The sequence below is a fragment of the Cebus imitator genome, unplaced genomic scaffold (genome assembly GCF_001604975.1).
Source record: "Cebus imitator isolate Cc_AM_T3 unplaced genomic scaffold, Cebus_imitator-1.0 Scaffold42, whole genome shotgun sequence".
Lineage (NCBI taxonomy): Eukaryota > Metazoa > Chordata > Mammalia > Primates > Cebidae > Cebus > Cebus imitator.
The window spans coordinates 10,305,951-10,319,026 of record NW_016107357.1 but is presented as its reverse complement, the minus strand read 5'-3'; positions in this window follow the sequence as shown (position 1 = coordinate 10,319,026).

Sequence of the window (13,076 nt, the reverse complement as noted above, 5' to 3'; positions counted from 1 at the left end):
ACCTCTCTCTGTCACCCAGCTGGAGTGCAGTGGTGCCATCATTGTTCACTGAAGCCTCAAGCTCCCGGCTCAAGCGATCTTCCCACCTCAGCCTCTTGAGTAGCTGGGACTTCTGGCTCACATCACCCTGCTCAGCTAACTTTCTTTTTAGTAGAGATGAAGTCTTACTATGTTGCCCTGGCTGGTCTAAAACTACTGGACTAAAGCAATCCTCCTGCCTTGGACTCCCAAAGTGCTGGGATTAGAGGCAGGGGGCACCGTGCCCATCCTTCGTGTCTTTTTGGTCATTCAAAGGTTAACTGGGCCTCGTCTGCATAGGAGAGGTTGAGACAGACAGTTCTTTGCATAATGTTCTGTTTTCTATGTGGTAGCAGGAGAGACCAAAAGTCTGGCCCTGTGACCTGGTGAAGTGGAAGGGCAGCAGGCTCCCTACAGAGATAAGGAGTCCCAGCAATAAGGTGGCTGGCTGGCACCACCGAGAGGAGGCCAGCGGGTGAGTTCCTGGCAGCAGACATAACCCGTGAACTACAGGAATACTGAATCTAACGTTCAGTCTCAGATATTCCTAATCCTAAACTGTCAGTGACAGACTTAGGGCCCAACAGCACACTGCTTATTGTGCTTAGAGAATGAAGGGGAGGAGGCTGTGTCCACCCTGGAGGAAGAGGAAAGGAAAAGTGAGTGAGCAAACAGGAGAGGGAGACAGAGAGAGAGAGAGAGAGAGAGAGAGAGAGAGAGAGAGAGGAGAAAGCTCCAGTTGATGAGAGTAAGAGTCCAATTCCTCCCTCCTCTCTGGTAGGGTTGGGCATTCTCTTCCCTCTGGGCTTCTCCCTGAGACTCTCATTCCTCAAGTTTGGCTTCTCAAATGGAGGCTACACTTTTCTGATCAAAGCTCATGAGCTGTGCAGTGCACTAGCTATTGCTCCCCAGGATGGGTTTTCAAACATTTCCAGAAAATGAATGGTAATAAATAGGCTCAGGAACAGCCTAGTGCTCCCTGCCCCGTTTCTCTCTTTTCTTTTCCTTCCAGCCCCCTTCCTTCCCCTTCCCTTCTCTCCCACTCTTGCTCTTCAAGTTGGGCTTACAGGATGGAGTGGAAAACCCTTTAGAAACTCTTAGCACATGGCTGTTTCTCAATTGACAAGTAGGTGAGGACATTTGGAGACCAAGGCTCAGGCCAGGTCCCACCTTTCAATGCCTTTTCATGTCCAGTGCCCAGCGATTTTTTTTCCCTCAAGACAGCTACCTCTCCCTATTCACAGTACTGTTGGGAGGAATGAAAGCTGATACTTGTGAATAATAATAATTATTAAAATAGTTAACCATGATTGAATGCATAGTCTGTGCCAGTCAGGTGCCAGGTACTTCACACAGAGTAACTCATTCAATCCTCACAGCTCTTTGAGACAGCAACTACAATCTCCCCATTTTGCAGGTGAGGAAACTGAGATTTAGGTTAAAATATTTGCCCAAAGTCATTGTAGTGGCTTAAATAGTGGCCCCAAAAAAGATGTGTTCAAATCCCCTAGATCTGTAAATATGACGTTTTTTGGGAAAATAATCTTTGTAGATACAAGAAAGTTGAGGATCTTGGGATAAAATCATCATGGAAAACAAGAATGAACCCTAAACCCAATGGTAAGTCTTTTTATAACAGACAAGAGGAGAAGGCCTTGTGAAACAGGATTAGAGACTGGAGTGATGTGGCCACAAGCCAAGGAATGTGGACAGCCACCAGAAGCTGGGAGAGGTTGGAAGAGATTCTGCCCTGGAGACTTCAGAGGGAACATGGCCCTGCTGACACCAGGATTTTTGACTTCTGGTTTCTATAACTGAGGAAGAATGAGTTTCTGTTGTTTTAAGCTACCCAGTTTGTAATAATTTGTTACAGCAGCCCTAGGAATCTAATTCAGCCAAATAGCTGGCTCTTAAGTGATGAAACAAAGATGCTATCAATGTTAAAGCTGTTTAATAACTAAACTTATTTTATTTTATTTTTGAAGTAAGGTCTCACTCTGTCACCTGCTGGAGTGCAGTTACATGATCATAGCTCACTGAGCCTCAATCTCCCGTATTTAGGTGATTCTCCCACCTTGCCTCCAGAGTAGCTGGGACTACAGGCACATGCCACCATGCCCAGCTAAGCTATTTTTTTGTATTTTTTGTAGAGATGGGGTTTCATCATGTTGGCCAGGCTGGTCTTGAACTCCCGGGCTCAAGCAATCCACCAGCCTCGGCCTCCCAAAAATTGGGATTACAGGCATGAGCCACTGCACCCAGCCAATAACCACATTTCCTTTCAGGGCCTGCTATCAGTCATGTGATGCTATGCTAGGATCAGGTTGGAGCTTGATCTCTTATTGCTATGAGGAGGAGTCTGTTCTGTCCATCTCAGGATCTCTACTTTGATGTTAATGCTGGTCAGCTGTGCCTGAACTCCAAAGGGAGGAGGGTGTGATGAGGTTTGTCTGACCCTCCCTGCTTCCTGTCATGGCCTAAACTGGTTTTTCAGGTTTCTTTGGGTCTCCTTGGCCCAGAGAAGGGCCCATTCAGTCACTTACGAGGCTTAGAATTTTATTTTTGGTTTACAGTTTGTAGGTAATGGAAGCCCTTTAAAAGACGAAAGTCCAGCTAAGAATCAAATTGCTCCATAGCTGGCTTCACATCCTTCCACCTGGATTATTATTATTTTTTTTTACATGTAATGAGCTTCAAAACTCTATTAGTAAATGAGGCTTTATAGACAAAACTGTCAAAATTTTCAAGTGACATCCAAATCCCAAGCTGGTCACAGGCACTGTTATCTCTCAAGCGTTCCTTTTCATTGTCCATTGTTTGGAGGAACAATTTAATATTAGGCTAATTGGAATGGGTGGAATCTCCCCTCCTATCCCAACAGTTTAAGCAGTGGATGAACTGCTTGCATTGTTCTAGGGAATTTGAAGAATCTCCAGGAGGCCAGAGAGTAGACTTGGATGTCACGCAGCCAGAAATAGAGAAGTTGGGACCACCCAGCCAGGGACAAGGCCACACCTTAGCCATCACCACCCACAAGCAACCCAGCATGTGTGAGTTGCGACAGGACGCCAGAAACCACCTCATGGCTGCCCTGGAAGGAGCAGCTGCAGGCGCTCAGCCATCCTTATTTCCTTTGAAGACATCAAAGCAGCCTGGGGAGAGGCTGCTCACAGAGGCAACCTCGACCTTACTTGGTGATGGCAGTGGAACTCCACCTCCCAGGTGGAAAACGGAAAAGCTGGTACTTTCTCTGACCTGCTGCCTGAGCTGTCATCGGGATTTTGAGGACTGACTTAATGAAAAAAATATAAAGGCTTAGCATGAGCCTGGGATATGCATGGTGGAAAAGAATAAATAGCCCTTTGTACATCAAAGATACTTTCTGGGTAACCCAATATGAGAAATAGCTACTTCAGCCACATCTGCTGGTAGGAAAGGCTGAGAAAATAGTGACTATAAAATGAAATGAGGCTTGTAGGTGAACCACATGAAATCCTGTGGACCGGGGAGAAATAACCAGCTATTATAATGGAGTCTAGCCAAGAAGGGGCACGTGGGGGTGGGGAGATCATGAACAATCAACAGTGCAGTTTGAAAATGTGGGTTTTCTCCTGGGAAGCTCTGCTCCCTGGGAAGGAAGAAGCTATAACCAAGGAGGAGCAGTGAAGCTTTGCCTGGAGAGGATGCTGCTAACATTTGCATGTTAAATGAACTGAGGCCTCAACTGGCATCCCTTGGAGGGCTCTTAGAGGAAGCTCTAGCCTCATATAGTCTCTTGCCCACATCTTACTCTGGTTCAGAGCCCACAGCCCCAAAGAGAGCCTTGCACACAGCAGGTGGTCAATAAATATTTGTATTAAATTGCATTTTGAAAGCCAATATCTTGAGTGATCCTTTCCCTGACCCACCTCCAAAGAGTGTCCTCAGATATCTCTTTGTGCGTATCCTGTATTTAAGCTACAAAGAGAGGCTTTGGCAAGAGAGAGAAAACCCAGTCTAAAAGCTTCATTTGTGTCAATTTCCATTTTATTTCTCGCCTCCACCAGCCTTTAGATGAACAGGTCCTAAAGAGCTATCCATGGAAACAGCACCATGGAAACAGCACAGTGAGTTTCAGACTTGTGTGGCTTGGCAGGGCAGCCTTGTTTTTAGTTGTGGTGACTTGCCAAAAAGGCTGGCTTTCCCTCAGCTAGCTCCCCTGGGCACTGTTACCTCTAGTACAGCCTCTTTACTCTGAGGGGTGGTCCCCCTAGGGAGGATCCCTGCTTGGCAGCTTTGTCTGGCTCATATACCCAGTCTACCCCCAGGGATGCATGAGGCTCTTGGGTGGCCTTCATTTTTACACACCTGCGTACACCTGTGTCCAGGTACCACCACCTACACACTGCCCAGGCCTCTAAGTCCACATGCTCGGATTCTGGTTGCTTTTATTTATTTATTTATTCATTCATTCATTTATTTATTTACTGGACAGGGTCTGATGATGTCACCCGGGCTGGAGTGCAGTGGTGTGGTATAGTTCACTGCAGCCTCAACCTCCTGAGCTCAAGCAGTCCTCCCACCTCAGCCTCCTGAGGAGCTGAGCCCAGCACCATACCTGGCTAATTCTAGTAGCTTCTGATAAATAAAATTCTCTTTCTGCTTACTCAAAATATAGATATAAAATGACTGGTCTGGGCCAAGCATTGTTCAGGTGCTGGGGATGCAGCAGGTATGAAACAGATAAAACCGTCTATCTTTATGGGAGTGGTGGGGAGGGGCAGACAAACACAGGTGTAAGCCCCAGTGCCTGGCCAGGTGATATGTGTTTTGGATAAAAGCAGAGCAGGATAAGGAGGGCAGGGAAAAGAATTGGGATGTAAAGGTCATTTTGGTAAGCCTTGGGTAACCTTTTGATAAACGTTGGGTAACCCTTCAGTCTAAGGCAAGTTCACAGCAGTTATGGAAGGAGAGCTGTAGGCATGAGGAAAAGAAAGGAACCCGGGTAGCTGCCCAGTAGCTGGGGACCCAGATATCTTTACTGAGATGGAGAACCTAGGGAAAGGCTAGATTGGGGCAGGGGCTGTTGGGGGAGCATAAATAATTTATTTTGGATGTTATTTATGCAAACTTCAAAAACAAATATTACGAGTGGGGAGGAAAGGCCAGGCATTGTGGCTTATGCCTGTATTCCCAGTATTTTGGGAGGCTGAGGCAAGAGGATCACTGAGGGTCAGGAGTTCAAGACCAGCCTGGGCAACATAGTGATATCCCATCTCTAATTAAAAAAATTAATTTTAAAAAAGTGAGGAGGACAGTGAGTGAAGGGAATACAAGTGAGATGGGCAATGGAAGGTAGTCCTGCCCAGACACCGAGGAGAAAGGAACAGAATGATGCCTCTGTCCCCTCTCCTTCTGCCGCCAGATGGGACTCAGGCTCGAGTGGCCCAGAGCTTCTATGGCTCAGCTTGTGGACATTCTGGTGGGGACTGTGTTCTGATGGGGGTAAGGACTCCTCCCTAGGAAGGACCAGGGTGTCTCTTCACATCTCTGTCTACCCCCCAGGGGAAATGCAAGGGTATCTAACATTTATCTCTGGTTTGTCTGTCTCACAGGGGGTCTGGATCATAGTCAAGGTCACTGGATACTTATTACGTGAGTGAATAAAGTCATCCAGTACTCACTGGCTCCACTGGGTTCCAACTTGCTGGGCATGACAAGCCCACCAGGGAGCCCTGGATATTCCTCCTCTTTCCAAGCAGCTGGAAGCTGGTTACCCTGGAAACCTACTTTAGATGGCAGCATCTTCCTCCAGGATGTCGAGGTGTCTCCTGGACCTTAGAGACTCCAGAATGCAGGACAGAGAGCTCTGAACTGTGGAGAGGAAACCTGGTTCCAGTCTCAGCCCAGGTTTCTCAGCCCAGTACACAGTCATGGACTTGGCCGAATTGGTCACAAAACCCAAAGGGTGAGGGAAAGCTGGCCCTGCCTGCATGGCAGGGAGCTTTTGAGAAGCATGAAGAGAGTCAGGAAGTGCCTGGGGAATGAAGCCACCAAGCAGTGCAAGGCATTGCTCTCCCACTTCTGCACTGGGAAAAATAATCAAGACAAAGACAGTACAGAGAATACTGTAACAAATACTGCGGTAGTCACCACCCAGAATAACAGATACTAATATAATAACTTGTGATTTTTGCTTCACATCTCTGTGGCATAAAACCATGACACATAAAGTTTATCCCTTTAACCATTTCTCAGTTCTAATCCCCTCCTCTCCCCCTCTCCCCAACGGCAACTACTGATATGTTTGCTTTATCCTATGTTTTTCATATTTTAGATATGTCGTTTATGGGAACGATCATATATAAGAAATAAACTGTTTTAAAAGTTTGCATAAATAATATTAAAGGAAATGATTTAAGCTTCCCCAGCAGTCCCTCCCCAGCCATCTTTCCCTTGGTTCACCTCCGTCACAGTAAAGATAATTCCCCAAGCCTGGTCACAGCCCCTGGACTCCCAAAGTGGCCTCAGTGATGAGGATCTCATTCTTTCTGTGCTCAAAGCTCTGGCCTCTCTCTCCGTCCCTGGCCCTGCCCAGCTTAGCCCCACCGTCTGTGATCGGAACCTGGAACCTGCTGTTCCCCACCTGGGGTGCTTTTCCCAATGGCTGGGCCCTCACCTGTCTCAGATTTCTGCTGTAATGACAGTAACTGGAGAGGCTTTGCCTGATGTCCTCTCCTCCTTCTTACCTCGCTTTTTGGTTACACATCCTCCTCCTAATTGCTGTATTTATTTATGTGTTTAATCACCATCCTCTTACTTTTCTAAGGCTCGTCCTGAGTTTTTTCACATCCTGGTATCTGAGCCAGCGGTGATTCTATACCTGGACGCAGCCTGTGCGGCAGACCTGCGTGTAAAGCGGTCCATGGAGAGCCCTGGGAGAAGGAACAATGAAGGGGAAAAGGTTGACCTGATCTTTTCCATGTGGGGCTGGAAAGTGGACCAGAGCCCATCATTCCCACCTGCAGGTGCCTAAGGCCCATCAAAACATACACCAGGAAAGACCAAGAGAATTGGGGTGACCCTCCTACAGTATCGGTGGGAAGGGGAGTGGGGAGGAGTACAGCAGTGCAGACTGGCCCCACAGGTGCTCAGCCAGGCCTTCCGTTCTGCCAGGGAAAGGAGGGTGCCTTCCACACAGTATGAAAACCATACCATGTTCCCATGTGTCTGGGACCTGCTGCCAGCCAGCCTGCACAGTAGTAGATGCCGCCGGGGTACAGCCTGTGCTGACTCCTGACCCTGGACGGTGCAGCCCACACTGACTCCTGACTCAGGAGTGGAAGGGGGCTGGTCCGAGATGAAATCTCAAAGGTGGGTCAGGCTAGGTCCTGGAGTCAGGTGAAGTGTGGGGTTCAGGCCAGGCCTGGGTTCTCTTTGAAGTGAGGCTGACTCTGAGCCTGCCTGGAAACCCCAAATGTCACAACAGTGCCCCAAAGGCAGGTGAGGCTCCATTGCAGGGAACACGGAGGAAAAAGGGAACATTAGGAATTGGTCTGTCCTGAAGCCTGCACTCCCCTAAATTATATGCTGGTATGATTTGGGCTTGCCCTGGGGTTACTTCGACTTATTTGGGGTCCTTGGGGGAAACAGAGATGGACAGGGTTGATGTATATTTGGGGTTGTTTTGGACTCTAAAGCTCAGACCTTCCTCTCAAGAAAGAGGAGCCTGGCATCTGTCTGTTAACCCCTTGGCCCTGGGTATGGTCTGGGTGGGCAGAGTCATATGTGTGGCCCTGAGAAGCCCATCCTCTGGCCCTCTCCTCCCAAGACATTCTGGAGCTGTGACATGTCTCCCAGGAAGGGAGAATTATCTTTGCCCGTGGCATAAATAAGGCCAGGAATGAATTCTGGTAATCACAAGCACATGCCAGCGTGTGGCGGCCACTCTGACAGCGGCAGAAGGTTCTAGCACTACCTGCCTTGCTGGTCCTGGCTGCAGGGAGGTGACCAGGATAGTCAGGGGCTGGGAGCAGGTGGGAGGCTCCAGGATTTTATTTAAAATGGTCAGGTTTTTCAAATAAATGGAAAAATAGAACAATCTTGAAAACAAATATTTTTAAAATGTACCCACTTCACTCTAGATCTTAAGAAATATAAATAAAACATGACTATCCCTCTAGAAACCTGACCCATACCATAAAAATCTCTTCCCAGAGGTCACTGCCAACATCGATTTGTGTTTATTTTTCTCATGCTTGCTTTAATATTTCTACTATATATGTATGCATCTATAAATAAACTCTATGTGACATTGTTTTGTGTTTTAAAATCCTTTGACATTTTACTATACATATGATTCTGCAACTTGATTTTTTTCTTAGAAAATCGGGGCAAAAAACCACATAGCATAGAGCTCACCCTCCCAACAATTTCTACCTGTACAGTACAATATTGTTAACCACAGGCAAAGTTGCACAACAGATTCCTAACCCTGCACCCCCATATCCCGCGTGACTGAAACTCTATGCTGACTGAAAAGCAACTCCTCACCCCTACTTCCCTAGCCCCTGGCAGCCACCATTGTGTTTCTGTGAGTTTGATTACTCTAGACACCTCTTAGAAGTGGAATCATACGCTTTTTGTCTTTCTGTAACTGGCATATTTTACATAGCGTAATATCCTCAAGGTTCATCCATTGGGTAGCATGCAACTGAATTTCCTTCCTTTTTAAGGATGAATAATATTCCTTTTTTTTTTTTTTCTTTTGAGATGGAGTCTTGCTCTATTGCCCAGGCTGGAGTGCAGTGGCATGATCTTAGCTCACTGCAACCTCTGCCTCATGGGTTCAAGCAATTCTCCTGCCTCAGCCTCCCGAGTAGCTGGGATTACAGGTGGGTGCCACCACACCAAGCTAATTTTTGTATTTTTAGTAGAGATGGGGTTTCACCATGTTGGCCAGGATGGTCTCGATCTCCTGACCTTGTGATCTGCCTGCCTTGACCTCCCAAAGTGCTGGGATTACAGGCGCGAGCCACTGCATCAGGCCAAGGATGAATAATATTCTATTGTGTGTACAGAGCACATTTTCTTTATCCATTCACCCGCTGATGGACGTTTAGGTTGCTTCCACCTCTAGGCTCTTGTGAACAATTCTGCTGTAAACATGGGTGTACAAATACCTCTTAGAGATCCTGTTTTCAACTCTTTTGCGTACATACCAGGAAGTGGGATTGCTGGATCACATGGTAGTTTTATTTTGATTTTTTTGAAGACTCTCCCTACTGTTTTCCGCATTGACTGCACCATTTTGCATTCCAATGAACACTGCACAGGGTTCTAATTTTTCCACATCCTTGCCAAAATTTATTATTTTCTGTTTGTTTTTTGTTTTTATAGTAGCCATCCCAATGGGTATGAAGTGATATTTCATTGTGGTTTTGACTGAATTCTCTAACGCTCAGTGATGTTGGGCATCTTTTCATGTGTTTGTTGGCCATTTGTATATTTTCTTTGGAGAAATACCTATTTAAGTCCTTTGCCCATTTTCAGCTGGGTTATTTGGGTTTGTTGTTGTTGTTATTGAACTGTAGGAATTCTTTATATATTCTATTAACTTTTTATCCGATGTATCGTTTAAAAATATTTTCTTCCATTCCATAGGTTGTCTTTTCACTCTGTTGTTTCCTTTGCTGCAGAGTTTTTATGCTTGATGTCATCGCATTAGTCTATTTTTGCTTTCATTGCCTCTGCTTTTGGGGTCACATCCAAGAAATTCTTGCCAAATTCAATGTCATGGAGCTATGTTTCCCCCATGTTTTCTTCTATGACTTTTATATTATACTTTCAGGTCTTAACATTCAGGTTTTTAATTCATTTTGAGTTAATAACAGAAATTTATCTTCTCACAGTTCTGAATGCTGGAAGTCCAAGATCAAGGTGATGGCAAGCCAGGATCTGTGGCTCATGCCTGTAATCCTAGCACTTTGGGAGGCCAAAGTGGGAGGATCACTTGGGTCAGGGAGTTTGAGACCAACCTGGGCAACAAAGTGAGATCTGTCTCTACAAAAACAAATGGAAAAATTAAATGGGCATGGTGGTGTGTTCCTGTAGTCCCAGCTCATTCGGAGGCTGAGGTGGGAGGATAGACTGAGCCTGGGAGGTTGAGGCTACAGTAAGCCATGATCACACCTGAGAGAACAGTGAGACTGTGTCACAAGAAAGGAAAAAAAAAAAAAAGGTGTTGGCAGGATTAGCTTCTCCTGAGGCCCCTTTCCTTGGCTTGCACCTGGCTATCTCCACCCTGTGTCCTCACAAGGTCTTTTTCTCTGTGCATGTGAATCTCTGCTGTCTCTTTCCTTGTGTTTTAATTTCCTCTTATAAAAACATTCTGTGAGGCTACCATTATTTCCAATTCTTATAAAAACACTAGCAGATTAGGTTAGGGTACATTTAAACTTAACTACCTCTTTAAATGGCTCCATTTTAACTTTAAGGTCTTATCTTTAATGATCCTGTCTCCAAATATAGTCACATTCTGAGCTACTAGGATTTCAATGTATGAATTTTGAAGGCAGGAAGACATAAGTCAGTTCCTAACAGGGAGACTCAATATTATCAAGATGTCAGTTCTTTCCAATTTGGTCTATGTATTCAATGTAATCTCAGCCCAAATTACAACAAGTTATTTTGTAGATATTGAAAAAGTGATTCTAAAGTTTATTCAAAGAGGCAGAAGACCTGAAGTTGGAAGACTGACTATAAGGCCACAGTAATCACAACAGTGTGGCACTGGCACAGAAATAAACAAATAGATCAATGGAATAGAAAAAAAGGAGCCTAGAAACAGACCCACACAAATATAATCAACTGACCTTTGACAAAGGAGCAAAGGAAATTCAACAGAGAAATGAAAGCCTTTCCCACAGATGGTGTTGGAACAACTGGATATTCACATACTAATTAATGAATCCAGACGGATCTTTCGCCTTTCACAAAAATTAACTCAAAATGAATCATAGACCTAAATGTAAATCAAAAAACCATAAAACTCCTATAAGATGACACAGGAGAAAATGTAGGTGACTTTGGGTTTGGCAATCACAGTTTAGACACAACAGCAAAAGTACCATTCATAACAGAGAACATTGGTAGGTTGGATTTCACTAAAGTTAAACATTTCAGCTTTGTGAGAGACACGGTTAAAAAAAATGAAACACGGCCAGGCGCGGTGGCTCACGCCTGTAATCCCAGCACTTTGGGAGGCCGAGGCGGGTGGATCACAAAGTCAAGAGATCGAGACCATCCTGGTCAACATGGTGAAACCCCGTCTCTACTAAAAATACAAAAAATCAGCTGGGCCTGGTGGCACGTGCCTGTAATCCCAGCTACTCAGGAGGCTGAGGCAGGAGAATTGCCTGAACCCAGGAGGCGGAGGTTGCGGTGAGCCGAGATCGCGCCATTGCGCTCCAGCCTGGGTAACAAAAGCAAAACTCCGTCCCAAAAAAAAAAAAAAGAAAAGAAACACAACCCACAGATGAGGAAAAATATTTGCAAAACACAAAGCTGATAATGGTCTGGTATCCAAAATAGACACTGAACCCCTAAAACTCAACACTAAGAATATGAACAACTCAATTTAAGAATGGGCAAAAGACTCAGAGACCTCACCAAAGAAGGTGTACGGATGGCAAATAAACATATGAAAAGATGCTCCACATCATATATTAGGGAGCTACAAATAAAGCAACAAGAGACTACTACACACCTATCAGAATGGCCAAAATCCAAAACACTGACAACACCAAATGCTGATGAGAACGTGGAGAAACAGGAACGTTCATTCATTGCTAGTGAACACAAAATGAAACAGCCAGTTTAGAGCATAGTTTGGCAGTTTCTTATAAAAGTAAGCAGTTGCCATATGATCCAGCAATTGCACTCCTAGGAATAAACCCGAATGAATTAAAAACTTACGTCCTCACAGAAAACTGCACATGAATGTTTACGGTGGTTTTCTTCACAATTGCCAAACCTGGGAGCAACCAAGATGTCCTATAGTAGGTAAATGGATAAATAAACTGTGGAACATTCACACAATGGAATACTACTTATGATAAAAAGAAAGGAACTATTAAGTCATGAAAAGACTTGGAAGAACCTTAAATGCATAGTACCAGTGACAGAAGCCAATCTGTAAAGGCTGTGTCCTGTATGATTCCAACTGCATGACATTCTGGCAAAGGCACAACCATGGAGACAGTACAAAGATCAGTGGTTGCCAGAGGCTTAGACGGCGAGGGAGCGATGAACAGGCAGAGCAGGGAGGATTCTTAGGGTATGAAGCTACTCTGCATGACACTATAATAGCGGATACTGTCATTACACATTTGTCATGATTTCTACAGTGTAACACACAAAGAGTGAGCCCTAAAAATGTATCAATATGGGCTCACCAATTGTAACAAAAATGCACCACACTCATGCAAAATGGGAATGATGGGGAAAGTGGGGAGGGAGAAAATACACAGGACTCTGTATTTTCTGTTCAGTGTTTCTGTGAATCTAAAACTGCTCTTAAAATTAGAGTCCCTGGGTTTAAAAAAATGTAAGAAAAGCAGGTGGTACTGGGAGTCAAGAGGCAACCGAGCAGATGACTGAATCAGAATCCCAAGGCTAATGGGAAGACAAATGATGCAGGTATTGAAACGTCACACAGAGTTGAGCCTGAGGAACAAACATGCTGACAGCCAGGAGCTGGTAACTCATCCCGGCAATCAAACTGCTCATGAAGGGATTTCTCCACCTGTACTTTCCCTGACCGGAGAAGTGCATTTCAGCGGCAACCACTGGACCACAAAATCATTAACTACACAGATAAAAAAGGTGGCCAGTCTCCGTGGCTCATGCCTTTAATTCCAGCACTTTGGGAGGCTGAGGGGAGAGAATCACTTGAGCTCAGGAATTGAAGGCTGCAGTGAGCCATAATCATGCCACTACACTCCAGCCTGGGCTACAAAGCAGGATCCTGCCTCTAAAAATGTCTTTTTTTAAAAAGAAAGAAAGAAAGAGAAGAAAGA